General features: G+C 44.7%; 1 protein-coding gene across 1 annotated transcript in view; it reads left to right on the top strand.

The window, feature by feature from the left end:
• Positions 1 to 1,243: 1,243 nt before the first annotated feature.
• LOC311101907 (dedicator of cytokinesis protein 10-like) overlaps positions 1,244 to 14,777 on the top strand; it is a 107,708-nt gene continuing 94,174 nt past the window's right edge. Inside the window, exons 1-2 of the mRNA XM_084143148.1 lie at positions 1,244 to 1,327; positions 4,149 to 4,231. The gene's annotated coding sequence lies outside the window, so the exon portion shown is untranslated. The remainder of the gene's footprint in view (positions 1,328 to 4,148; positions 4,232 to 14,777) is intronic.

Below are 14,777 nucleotides of genomic sequence, written 5' to 3'. Positions count from 1 at the left end.
CATTTTGCATTCTGAACACCTCATTCCCCCCAGTGCTTCTGCTTCACCAATGTAAAATAATAATAATATGCCATTTAGCAGACGCTTTTATCCAAAGCGACTTACAGTCATGCGTGCATACATTTTTGTGTATGGGTGGTCCCGGGGATCGAACCCACTACCTTGGCGTTACAAGCGCCGTGCTCTACCAGCTGAGCTACAGAGGACCGCTGTTTGCTCATTAGTGACTTAATTAGCGCGCTAGTGTGACTCCTTAAGACTGCCACTTCATGTTAACTGGTTTTAATTGGTTTTAGGGAAATGACTTGGCCTTCGATCCCTGAGTTGATGTTTAAATGCATGACTCTGCTACTGTGACACACACACACACACACACACAGGCCCGGCAACCTAACAGTCCTGTTTTGTTTGCTGTGTCTCCATAGCTCAACCTAATAGAACTCCAATTCAGTTGCTAATAGACCTACCTAATTCACTTCCAAAACCTAATAAAGTTTTGGAACGTCTTTTGGAACGATTTTAAACAGCTGACTGCAGACACAGTAAATCAGAACCAAGCATTGATCAGAGAGGGCGGGAACTTGGCTGTTCTCAGTGGCTACTTCCCAATTGGCACCCTATTCCCTATATAGTGCACTACTTTTGACTAGAGTCCTATGGGCCCTGGTCAAAAGTAGTGCACTACATAGGGAGCCATTTGGGACACAAGCAGTATTGCTTGTGAGAGCAGTATTTCTCCAACTTTCAATCTTTCCTTCTAGGTATGGATGATTTATTTGAGCCCTTTATTTGAGCCATTTGCTATTTCTGACCTCAATATTTCTGAATGAATTATGATGGCACCGGAGCGCTTGGTCAGATGTTATTCATCAAGTGCTGACACACTGGAATAGGGCTCAGTGATCTGACTGCACATCGTGGTGGTAAAGACTGTATCCTTAGATTTCATATGTCCCTTCAAGCATTTTCATATTCAGACCTGCACATATATCCTATCCCACTCTGCATATGTCAGCTTTTACCTAATCTCAGTAATCCAAAACCAGATGTCGCGTGAACTTTGGCCTCTGGCCAGCTACTGAATTTGGTTCTAGGGGAAGAGGTTGAGAAGTCAAGTCCACACCCCCTCCACCCAGACAGTCTTTCACAAGAGATTCGCTTTTACCTGACATCAAACTGTCCCTCCCCCTCTGATGGTTCCTCCCCATCTGATTTCTCCTCGCCCTCTGTCCCCCAGGTGTCCACAGTGCCTCTGGAGAGACGAACACTGCAGTCCACCGTGCCCCAGGGGGCCGAGCTCCAGGCCGAGTGTCTGCTGGTCAGACAGGTGAGTGTGTGTTTTTGTGTGTGTGTGAGAAAGAGAGAGTGCGCCATGCTTAGCTGACTCCACATTAAGTCTGGCAGGCAGGCAGCTTGGCGTGGTGTGGTGGTTGTGCGGGTAAGGGTCTGGACTATATGCTGTTGTTTACATTAAACATATTCTCAACACAGAGGTCAACATCAACATCATGAGCTCATAAGGCAGTGACATAAGGAACACAGATGTGTTTTGTTCCTCCAGGAGCTGTGTGTGTTTCTGTGTGCCAGCGAGTGTGTGTGTGCGTGTGAGAGAGTGAAGGAGAGTTTCTCTGGCTAGCTATATGAGTGAAAGTGCAAGCCTTCAGAGAGAGAGAGAGAGAAGAAGAAGAAGAGAGAGAGTTCCATAGCTTCCTGGGCCTTGACCCACTTCAGTCCTTATGTACGGAATACATATGAGAAAGTTCCTAACATGTATTCCGTACCCATGCCTTGGAGTTACTGCTCCTCTTCTGAACCAGAGGGAAAGAGAAGTACAGTTGTGCAGCTTGCTGCCGGATCATGTTTCTCTCTGTGGGAATCAACAGCATCTGGAGCGGGGGGGACCCAGCCGTGTTGTTGGAGCTGACTGGACTGCTGCTTCCAATGAGCTCATCTATGGAGCTGAATCATCTGAGGCTGCCTGCGAGGGAGGGAGGGAGGGAGGGAGGGAGGGAGGGAGGGAGGGAGAGAGAGGGAGAGAGAGGGAGAGAGAGAATCCACTGCAGCCGGTTGTTTTGCAGGGGCTCAGCTTAGTTGGGCTGGCTTGCAAAGACACTAAGGGATGTGGTGGGGACTGGGAGGCAGTGAGGTTGCAGCCTAGTGCATGGCCTGCGTCCCAAGTGCCACCCTATTCCCTTTATAGTGCTCGCCCTATTTCCCATTGGGCTCTGGTCAAAAGTAGTGCTCTATATAGGAAATAGGGTGTTATTTGGGATGCACCCTGGGCATGTGTGAGAGCAAGGCTGTGTTTCACGAACATTACTTTATCCATCTAAAGTAGTTGAAAAGTTATGTCTGTGAGTGATATAGACATTTCCCCTCAGTTGACTGTTGTGTTGGATTTGATACAGTGTCTCCTTAGTTATGATAGCTACACAGCCATGACTGCAACCTTTTAAAACATTTGAACCATTTCAGATATTTTTGAGGAACCCTAGAAATGCAAATGATGACGACCAGTTCATTTCCCCTATTGGATGGTCAGTTGAAGAGGTGGATCTGATAAGCCTATACTGTGGCTGTGACCCAAACGGCACCCCATTCCCTTTATAGTGCAATCATTTGGGGTGGTACCCTATGGGCCCTAGTCAAAAGCAGTGCACATTTGGGACACAACCAGACTGCGTGTGCAGGTGTGCCTGTTTTCATGCTCTAATGGTGACAAGTAATGTTTGATGGTGAGGCAGAAGTGAAAGACTTGCAGCACTCTCTGGCTAGGAAGAAGTTATCAAATTAGCCACCCAATGTCTCATTCACATCCTACTGTAGAAGCCTCGCTGCATACGAAAACACACCAGACACAACACCGTCACAGCTTACTGAAGATGGGGTGTGTGTGAGAGTCCATAGAGAGACACAGAGTGAGATAGAGCTGAATGAAAGAGAATGGCTATTTAAGGATGTCCTCCCAGACATGTGTTATTGCCTTGTGGAAGTAAATATGTGTAGAGTGTCTTTAATAATAAATGTGATGATTGCCAGTGGAGCTGTGTTTAAGTGATAGACAATGATACCACCACTCAGACAGAAAGAAGATGAGAATCCACAAAACAACAGAGAAAACATACTGCTGAGAGAAGAGAAAGAGAGGGTGAGAGTGCATGCGTGCGTGAGGGTCTGTGTGTGTGTGTTTACAAGTGAGAGAGAGTGCGCTTGTGCGCAACTGAGCTCGTGTATTCTCTCTGTGAGAGACACAGAGAAGAGAGGGAGAGAAAGTAAGTCTGTAACTCAAGCCCGTGGGACAGAATGTTAATTCAATTCTTCTTATGGTTTGATTACTCTAATCATGGATTCAATCTTGTAAATCTGTAAGCTTGTGGGGCTCTAAGACAACTTGTGTGAAGCAAGCTAGGGCTGCAGAGTCCTCTACAACATTAAGGGTGTGTCCCAAATGGCACCCTTTTCCCTATGGGCCCTGGTCAAAAGTAGTGCACTATGTAGGGAATAGGGTGCAATTTGGGACGTAGGCATCATGTTGTAGAGGGAGGCAGACTCTGCAGCCCTAGCTTGCATCACACTGGGTTGTATGAGGCCTGCTACTCATGTAAAACAAAGCTGTACATTGCCTGTACATTACCATTACTGCACCTTGGATCTACTTATTTCAATGGAGAGAGATTTGTGTGTGTGTGTGTGTGTGTGAGAGAGACTACTGTCTGATAGACATCTGTAGAGCTGTATAAGAACCACATTGTGACAGAGAGGGGATTTCAAACATCAACTACCCATGCCAAGACACACACAAATCTCTATTTTTGTTGATTGAGGACCTCTTTGCTGAGGAATGTGATTGATTGTTTTTCACGAAAAATATATATTTTTTACATTCTCTTTATATTTTTATTTTCTGGTATGTTTCCTATATGTCATTTTTTGTGTAGTTGTAAGATGCAGGGCTTCCTTGCAAAAGAGACCATGGTCTCAATGGTACTCCCTGTTAAAATGAAGGTAAAATAAATACATTAAATAAAACACACAAACACAGTCATATATACAGACAGAATCAACTGTCTGTTATTCACCTGCACTAGGCATTAACAGAACATCTCTCCCCTCCTCTTCCTCTTCCTCTTTCTCCTCCTCTATTCCAGGCCTGCGAGTACTACAACTCCCAACTACACGTGGTCCATTACAAATATGAGGAGTACGCAGGAGATTACCGGCTACTTCCCAGGTACAGAACAGGCTATGAAAGAGTTGCAAAATTCCGGCAACTTTCCCAGGTTGTGAAAGTTACCAGAATTTTACAACCCTTGTCTATGATTACACTTATGTACAGAGCAGTGTGTGTACATATTGTCATTGTTCTGCATAAGAAAAATACAGTACTTCGCCACTTCATGTACTTCTAAGTGTTATGAGTATTGAGTTAGTCAGGGCCCACTCCAGGGCTTAACTGTTTTGACATGGCGTCTTTGTCAGGAACGCATGCCAGACTTTCCAAAAGCGTACTTCACATAAACACTAGGAAAGACGCAGCTGAAAACCTCAGCTAGGCCAGAAGATCCATGGACTGTGTTCCTAATGGAAACCTATTCCCTATGTAGTGCACTACTTTTGACCAGAGTTCACTAAATAGGGAATAGGGTCCCATTTGAGATGCAGCCTCAGTGGTCTGCGGTTACATAAAATGCCTCTCGAAAAATAGCTCTCTGTGATGTCAACAATGGGAACAAAAAACAAAATCGTGGACGTCGGTGGGCTGTGTTGTTGTGTGGCAGGCTGTCCAGCTGCGGGGATGTCAGGGCTGTGCATCGGTTACTCAACCCCGGGGAGACCAACCATCAGAGCAGGGCCTCTTTGACCTCTGACCCCTATCCAGACCACTGTAATGTTCTCCATGTCTCCCATGGGTTGGTTATGTTGGAGTCCTCTAGTTCAGTTCACGTGACCTTTCTGAGTTTGTTGAACTTCAAATCAACATCATATACTGTACATCAACTCTAAAACTGATCCATAGTCTACTTTTGATACTGTGTAGTTAACATCAATAGATATCAAGAGACTGAATGTACATGCTTCTATAGAGGTTATATCCACATGATGAGTTTTCTCTCTGAATCAGTTCCTCTGTCTTTCCCTGGACACAGAGTTGGCAGCGGATCTAGGATCAGTTTGGGAGCTACCACTAGCCTTTGTGAGATACCCTGGACACACAGTTAGCAGCAGATCTAGGATCAGTTTGGGCTCCTCATACGATATGTCTGTGATCCAGTTGACAGATTGACAGCCCAGTTCACTCTGAGCTAGTCGTCTTCACAAGCTGTGTCTCTCCAGAGATCACATAGAAGAGCCTCGAAGTCTGGCATGATGCAAGGCTATTCTAACTGAGGTCCAAACACAGGGGTGTCCCTGAAGATTGCCATTATTATTTGTAAGCCTGTTGGAAACACTTTTAAAAAGATGGCATGTATTATTTTTGCTGGGACTAGTTCCAGTGCTGGGTCTGTTATCCTTATAAAAGAGGGAAGCCTTTCTGTCTCCAGCTCAGAGCACACACACAAACACAGGGTGGCTCATGAACGCGCTGGAGCGAGGGCAACCCTTTGTTGTGTCCTTTTCGGGAGGAGATGGAGAGGACTCGGCCACACATAAGTCAGGGCTCAGCTCAGACACCCAGCCATAGATATAGAAAAGAGAGAACACCTATCTTTGCTATGATGATCACTCCAAGGGGCAATCTGCTGTTTACCAAAACTGAACTGAATATTGCCACTTTAACCGATTTTAAAATGGAGAAATCCCTCAATGGCGTTACCCATACTATAATAAGCTTTTTAGCCAGTCTGCCCTCTATCCAACTCAATGCACCCAGCACCTCTACAGTAAAGCTTACCGTATGCTTCCCAGTCAAAAGAGTTCACGCATATATTAGACAACATTTTTGACATTTGTTCATTTTGGTGTTCGGCAGCGTTCAGCAGTGTTTTTTCCGTCTGTTCGAGCAAATTTTTTTTTTTATTGAGGCTTGTCGAAGTTCGGTAGCCAAAGTTTACGCCCCTTCGTCGGTGATTGGTCAAAAGCAGAGATTCTTCAATGAAGTGTTTGTTGTCATTCAACGACAGACGACTAGTTTTCATACACATTTCACTTGAGAAATACTGCACCAAACATCTTAGTTACATCTGCGCGACCATGACTTCCTCGGCAAAAACGTCAAAACTAATTACAGATTTCTTGACTTATCTTAGATTAATTCTGACTATTTTGAGAAAGTGTACTTGTTGCTATGGCGTCTCAAGAGGGACAAACAGTAATATTGCTGCTTTTTTCTAGTTTTCACGCAAAGGTATTTTAAGGGAGTATGCAAGCGCAGACGTTCACGTCGCCTAGCTGAGTTTTGCTAGGAGCAAACGGAACCTATGTATGCGTACGCCTTCAGGGGAGTGAGAGAGCCAAAGGTTTCTACAGTGGGGAGAACAAGTATTTGATACACTGCCGATTTTGCAGGTTTTCCTACTTACAAAGCATGTAGAGGTCTGTAATTCTGGGGAGGATGGATGGGGCCATGTATCGCGAGATCTTGGCCAACAACCTCCTTCCCTCAGTAAGAGCATAGGTACACTTCAACTGTGAGAGACGGAATCTAAAACAAAAATCCAGAAAATCACATTGTATGATTTTTAAGTAATTAATTTGCATTTTATTGCATGACATAAGTATTTGATCACCTACCAACCAGTAAGAATAATGGCTCTCACAGACCTGTTAGTTTTTCTTTAAGAAGCCCTCCTGTTCTCCACTCATTACCTATATTAACTGCACCTGTTTGAACTCGTTACCTGTATAAAAGACACCTGTCCACACATTCAATCAAACAGACTCCAACCTCTCCACAATGGCCAAGACCCGAGAGCTGTGTAAGGACATCAGGGATAAAATTGTAGACCTGCACAAGGCTGGGATGGGCTACAGGACAATAGGCAAGCAGCTTGGTGAGAAGGCAACAACTGTTGGCGCAATTATTAGAAAATGGAAGAAGTTCAAGATGACGGTCAATCACCCTCGGTCTGGGGCTCCATGCAAGATCTCACCTCGTGGGGCATCAATGATCATGAGGAAGGTGAGGGATCAGCCCAGAACTACACGGCAGGACCTGATCAATGACCTGAAGAGAGCTGGGACCACAGTCTCAAAGAAAACCATTAGTAACACACTACGCTGTCATGGATTAAAATCCTGCAGCGCACGCAAGGTCCCCCTGCTCAAGCCAGCGCATGTCCAGGCCCGTCTGAAGTTTGCCAATGACCATCTGGATGATCCAGAGGAGGAATGGGAGAAGGTCATGTGGTCTGATGAGCTAAAAATAGAGCTTTTTGGTCTAAACTCCACTCACCGTGTTTGGAGGAAGAAGAAGGATGAGTACAACCCCAAGAACACCATCCCAACCATGAAGCATGGAGGTGGAAACATCATTCTTTGGGGATGCTTTTCTGAAAAGGGGACAGGACGACTGCACCGTATTGAGGGGAGGATGGATGGGGCCATGTATCGCGAGATCTTGGCCAACAACCTCCTTCCCTCAGTAAGAGCATTGAAGATGGGTCGTGGCTGGGTCTTCCAGCATGACAACGACCCGAAACACACAGCCAGGGCAACTAAGGAGTGGCTCCGTAAGAAGCATCTCAAGGTCCTGGAGAAGCCTAGCCAGTCTCCAGACCTGAACCCAATAGAAAATCTTTGGAGGGAGCTGAAAGTCTGTATTGCCCAGCGACAGCCCCGAAACCTGAAGGATCTGGAGAAGGTCTGTATGGAGGAGTGGGCCAAAATCCCTGCTGCAGTGTGTGCAAACCTGGTCAAGACCTACAGGAAACGTATAATCTCTGTAACTGCAAACAAAGGTTTCTGTACCAAATATTAAGTTCTGCTTTTCTGATGTATCAAATACTTATGGCATGCAATAAAATGCAAATTAATTACTTAAAAATCATACAATGTGATTTTCTTGATTTTTGTTTTAGATTCCGCCTCTCACAGTTGAAGTGTACCTATGATAAAAATTACAGACCTCTACATGCTTTGTAAGTAGGAAAACCTGCAAAATCGGCAGTGTATCAAATACTTGTTCTCCCCACTGTATCTCTGTCTTGTAATCGTGAGTTAGTACCTAGGCGATCTTATAACTTATACACAGAGCCAGGAGTTTTTCCTGACAATGTGACCTGGTCAGAAAAAACTCTGGGCTCGAGTTAGCCCATGCCTGTGTAGTTAAACAGGCCCTACTACTACTACAATATACTGCTGGACTGTTATGTTGCTATCACAATACAGGTATCAACAGTAGAGTTGAGGTTGAATGTCATTACGGAAGTCTAGTACATCTACGATATGATGATAGGGGACATAGAGAGAGGACATCCTCCTTGTCTGCATCCCATATGGCACCCTATTCCCTACCTGCATAGTGCTCTACTTTTGACCAGAGCCCTATGAGCCCTGTTCAAAAGTAGTGCACTATGTAGTAGGTAATAGGGTGCCATTTGGGACGCAGCCCTTCTCTCTTTCTGCCTGGAGGCTTTTAAGTGTAGTCTTCTCCCCTCTTGACATCCCTAATGGAAGACCCCCCCCCCCCCCCCCCCCGACTGTCTGTGAGGAGGAGAGAAGGAGGGGAGCGGAAGGGAGAGGGAGAGAGAAGTGGGGAAGGCAGAATGAGGTGAGTAGAAGAGAAGAGGGTGGGGAGCAGAGCATGTGAGCGGAGTTGAGCGGGACGGTGCTTGTGCACCACTCCGGCGCTCCATGTCCTTTCCAACAGCTCCGCTACAAACCGCTCAGCGCTCACAGGAAAAAAAAGCTGACGCTCCAAATTCGCTCCATTCATTAAAATCACAATTTAACACCAATCTATTTTTGTGATTACCTGGACCTACCATTTGGTTTTTAAGTATTGAAACCAAACCATATGGATTTGAATTAAAAGTATTTGAATGAACATGAAAAGGTGAATGTAAGAAGCGCACATAATTTCAAATAGTCTACATGTCATATTAAACAGCATATACAGTGCATTCGGAAAGTATTCAGACCCCTTCCCCCTTCCCTTTTTCCACATTTTGTTACGTTACAGCCTTATTCTAAAATGGATTACATATTTTTTCCCCCCTCATCAATCTACACACAATACCCTATGATGACAAAGCGAAAACAGGTTTTTGGAAATATTTGCGAATGTATTAAAAATAGAAAACTGATTTACATAGGAATTCAGACCCTTTGCTATGAGACGAAATTGAGCTCAGGTGCATCCTGTTTACATTGATCATCCTTGAGATGTTTTTTACAACTTGATTGGAGTCCACCTGTGGTAAAATAAATTGATTGGACATGATTTGGAAAGGCACACACCTGTCTATATAAGGTCCCACAGTTGACAGTGCATGTCATAGCAAAAACCAAGCCATGATGTGGAAGGAATTGTCTGTAGAGCTCCGAGACAGGATTGTGTCGAGGCACAGATCTGGGGAAGGGTACCAAAACATTTCTGCAGCATTGAAGGTCCCCAAGAACACTGTGGAGTTTGGAACTACCAAGACTCTTCCTAGAGCTGGCCGCTCAGCCAAACTGAGCAATCGGGGGAGAAGGGCCTTGGTCAGGGAGGTGACCAAGAACCCGACGGTCACTCTGACAGAGCTCCAGAGTTCCTCTGTGGAGATGGGAGAACCTTCCAGAAGGACAACCATCTCTGCAGCACTCCAACAATCAGGCCTTTATGGTAGAGTGGCCAGACGGAAGCCACTCCTCAGTAAAAGGCACATGACAGCCCGCTTGGAGTTTGCCAAAAGGCATCTAAAGGACTCTCAGACCATGAGAAACAAGATTTTCTGGTTTGATGAAACCAAGATTGAACTCTTTGGCCTGAATGCCGCCAAGCGTCACGTCTGGAGGAAACCTGGCACCATCCCTACGGTGACGCGTGGTGGCAGCATCATGCTGTGGGGATGTTTTTCAGCTGCAGGGACTGGGAGACTAGTCAAGATCGAGGGAAAGATGAACGGAGCAAAGTACAGAGAGATCCTTGATGAAAATCTTCAACTGCATACAATTTCATTTTTGTCTTAATATATTGACTTGAAGTACAGCTTAATATAAAGATAATTTACATTTTGAAACATGTTGCTAAAGTGGCGTTATTGGAATGTCGACACACGCTAAAAACTTATTCAAGCCTAACACACGGTATTCACAGAAGGCCACATCGACTAGCAAACAAACAGCAAGTCCTCCCGAATCCCCCCACCAAGACATGGATTAACACGTAAACCCAGAGAAATCTGTAAATCTGAAGGATCTATTTGAGCGAATGGGAAAGATGAACACGATTTTGTTGGATGTTGCATCCGATGTCTCCACGATAAAAACAACAACTACCGAGCTAAAGGAAAAAGTTGATGCGATACAAGAGAGGATGGAGTGGGCAGAGGGATGGATTTCGACAGTGGAGGATGCCATCTCCCGTCTGGAGAAGGGTAATTAGAATCACGAGAAAAAGCTGGATATGTTGTGGAATCGTGTCGACTTGAGAACAGAAGTAGGAGAAATACGGTGAGATTGGTTAATCTGAAAGAGGGGAGTGAGGCTGGCGGTGGACTAACCTTGTGTATGCAGCAAATCATTACAGAAGGATTTGGTTTGATGACAGGCACAAATTCGAAATTGAACGAACCCATCGCAGTTTAACCATGCCTGACGAGAATAGGCCCCCAAGAACAGTCCTCATCTGCTTCCTACGATCTACAGTCCGGGACAAGGTACTTAAAGTGACGAAAAAAAAGGGTGGCGTTCAGTGGGAAGGCCGCCGGCTGTCTTTCTTCCCGGACCTGTCCAAGGAACTGGCAATGAAGAGGAAGAAGTTTGCAACGGCGAAGAAACAACTACACGAGAAGAACGTCAGGCACACACTGGCATTCCCAGCGACCCTGCTCTTTACTTGGAAGGGAAAGAAAAATATTTTCAAGGACAACTTGGAGCCAGAGAGATTCTTGCTAGAGCAAGGTGTTTAGTCTAGATAAAGAAGATGAGTCAAGTTGCCGTTTACTATACAAGTGAAGGTAGCCTATGTATTTGCGGGACTCTGGGGAGTGTTGCGAATTTAGCCTTTCAAGCGCCTCACGGACCATAAGGAATTTTGAGTTAAGACTGCAGGTTATCTTCTGCAGCATCAAAGACAGTTCTGTGATGATTGACTCATCGAGAAGCAACATTACGTACCTAGTTGCTTTGTTTTATTTTGGGATTGGTTTTCTACATTTATTTACACTGGAGCATATATTGTGAAATGTTATATAATTATGTTCATTAGAGTTTGTTAAATGGGACACTTCACGCTCACAGGCTATAACTAATCAGCGCAGATATGGCTAATGGTTATGTAAACATAATCTCTTGGAATATAAATGGTTGTGGTAACCAAGTGAAGAGGAAAAAGATTTTGACATATTTAAAAACAGGCGGATATTGTGTTCATACAGGAATCACATTTAACAGATACAGATGCACTGAAATTTAGAGGAGGCTGGGTTGCAGAAGTTTATCATAGCTCATTTAATTCCAAACAAAATGGGTTGATTATTCTGATAAGCAAAATACTTAATTTTGTAATGTTGAAGCAACACTGATGAGTTTGGCAGGCTTATCTGCATTGAGGCTCTTATAAATGGGATTAAGGTAGTGTTATGCAACATATATGCTCCCAACAAGGAGGACCCAGATTTTTTTTGAGGTCAATGTTATACTGGGAAATATGGAGGGGCAGATCGTCCTTGCTGGAGACTTTAACCAAGTAATGGACAATATTATTGATAGAAGTAAAATGTACAGGTAACTCCATGCCAAAGGATAGACTTGCAATACATATGCTAGCAGAAGATATGGGCCTTACAGACATATGGAGATTAGTCCATCCTAATGATAGAGAATATACTTTTTTTCTCCCAATGTCAAAAGACACACTCCAGAATAGATTTCTTCTTGATAACTAATTTCATGGTTAATAATGTGATTGATTGCAAGATTGGTCCCATTGTCCTCACAGATCATGCTATAGTAGAGTTACATGTTGATATAAACTCCGAAAATATGAGGAAGGGTAGATTTAGACTCAACACCATGCTATTGCAAGATTAGATATTTAGCCAATCACTAGCGGATTATCTTAGATCCTTTTTTGAGATCAACATAGGCTCAACTGAAAAGTTTTCCACAGTGAAAATAATAGCAGATGCGTCCAAAAAAAGAAAGAAGCAGTAAAAATGTATAACAAAAAGGCAGAATATGCATTGTTTAGACTTAGAACCAGTTTTTATGAGGGAGGTGAGAAGACAGGCAGGCTACTAGCAAGACAACAAAAAATGCAGAACACTTCTAAAGTAATTCCAGCAATTAAGAAGGGCAATAAGATGGTGACCTCATCCAAAGAGAAAAACAGTGTGTTTCAAAGTTTTTATGAAGATTTATATACATCCTCCTGTTCAGCGAGCCCCATAGATATGGATACTTTTTTGTCTGGTATAGAATTACCTAGATTATCAGATAGCCAGGTGGAGGACCTGGACTGTACTATAACTGAAGAGGAGGTTAGAGCTGCCATTTTATCTATGAAAGCAGGGAAATCACCTGGTCTGGATGGCCTTCCTGTAGAATATTATAAAAAGTATATTGACATTCTTGTGCCTCTATTGACAGTGGTTTACCAGGAGGCATTTAAAAATGGCTCCCTTCTGGACACCTTTAATGAGGCTTTGATATCGCTGATTCCTAAAAAATATAGAGATACTACAGAACCCGGGAATTTTAGTGCTATCAGCCTCTTACTAAGACCCTTGCGATACGCTTAGAGAAGGCACTACCTAATATTATACATAGTGACCAAGTAAGATTTATTCTGATAATATGAGGCTCTTACATCTCATGTGGTTAAACCGCTCAAATATAATTCCTACCGCTGCTGTCTCCTTAAATGCTGAGAAGGCATTTGATAGGGTAGAGTGGGCTTTTCTCTTAAGAACCCTACAAAATTTTGATTTTGGACCTGACTTTTGTAAATGGATAGGGGTCCTCTATTCCAATCCTAAAGCAACAGTACTTAGGAATGGAATTATGTCTAATTTTTTTGTCTTTCCAGAGGCACAAGGCAGGGTTGCTCACTCTCCCCTCTCCTGTTTACCATAGTTGTAGAGCCTCTTGCGACAATGATAAGAACAGATCCAGAACTAAAGCAGGAAGCACCAGTGACTCGGTTAATAGAAAAGTGGTCAGATGATGCAGATGCTAAGCTACAGGACTGTTTTGCTAGCACAGACTGGAACATGTTCCGGGATTCTTCAGATAGCATTGAGGAGTACACCACATCAGTCAGTGGCTTCATCAATAAGTGCATCGATGATGTCATCCCCACAGTGACCGTACGTACCCCAACCAGAAGCCATGGATTACAGGAAACATCCGCACTGAGCTAAAGGGTAGAGCTGCCGCTTTCAAGGAGCGGGACTCTAACCCGGACGCTTATAAGAAATCCCGCTATGCCCTCCGATACAGGACTAAGATTGAATCGTACTACACCAGCTCTGACGCTCGTCGGATGTGGCAGGGCTTGAAAACTATTACAGACTACAAAGGGAAGCACAGCCGCGAGCTGCCCAGTGACACAAGACTTCCAGACGAGCTAAACCACTTCTATGCTCGCTTCGAGGCAAGCAACACTGAAGCCTGCATGAGAGCACCAGCTGTTCCGGATGACTATGTGATCACACTCTCCGTAGCCAATGTGAGTAAGACTTTTAAGCAGGTCAACATTCACAAGGCCGCAGGGCCAGACGGATTACCAAGACGTGTACTCCGAGCATGTGCTGACCAACTGGCAAGTGTCTTCACTGACATTTTCAACATGTCCCTGACTGAGTCTGTAATACCAACATGTTTCAAGCAGACCACCATAGTCCCCGTGCCCAAGGACTCTAAGATAACCTGCCTAAATGACTACCGACCCGTAGCACTGACGTCTGTAGCCATGAAGTGCTTTGAAAGGCTGGTCATGGCTCACATCAACACCATTATCCCAGAAACCCTTGACCCACTTCAATTTGCGTACCACCCCAACAGATCCACAGATGATGCAATCTCTATTACACTCCACACTGCCCTTTTCCACCTGGACAAGAGGAACACCTACGTGATAATGCTATTCATTGACTACAGCTCAGCATTCAACACCATAGTGCCCTCAAAGCTCATCACTAAGCTAAGGATCCTGGGACTAAACACCTCCCTCTGCAACTGGATCCTGGACTTCCTGACGGGCCGCCCCCAGGTGGTAAGGGTAGGTAACAACACATCTGCCACACTGATCCTCAACACGGGGGCCCCTCAGGGGTGTGTGCTCAGTCCCCTCCTGTACTCCCTGTTCACCCATGACTGCATGGCCAGGCACGACTCCAACACCATCATTAAGTTTGCCGACGACACAACAGTGGTAGGCCTGATCACCGACAACGATGAGACAGCCTATAGGGAGGAGGTCAGAGACCTGGCCGTGTGGTGCCAGGATAACAAACTCTCCCTCAACGTGACCAAGACAAAGGCAATGATTGTGGACTACAGGAAAAAAAAGAGGACTGAGCACGCCCCCATTCTCCTCGACGGGGTTGTAGTGGAACAGGTTGAGAGCTTCAAGTTCCTTGGTGTCCACATCACCAAAGAGCTATCATGGTCCAAACACACCAAGACAG

Source organism: Coregonus lavaretus (assembly GCF_964263955.1).
Source record: "Coregonus lavaretus genome assembly, chromosome: 26".
Taxonomy (NCBI): domain Eukaryota; kingdom Metazoa; phylum Chordata; class Actinopteri; order Salmoniformes; family Salmonidae; genus Coregonus; species Coregonus lavaretus.
Note: the sequence above shows the minus strand (reverse complement) of the source record. Positions and strands in the feature narration are given on the sequence as shown.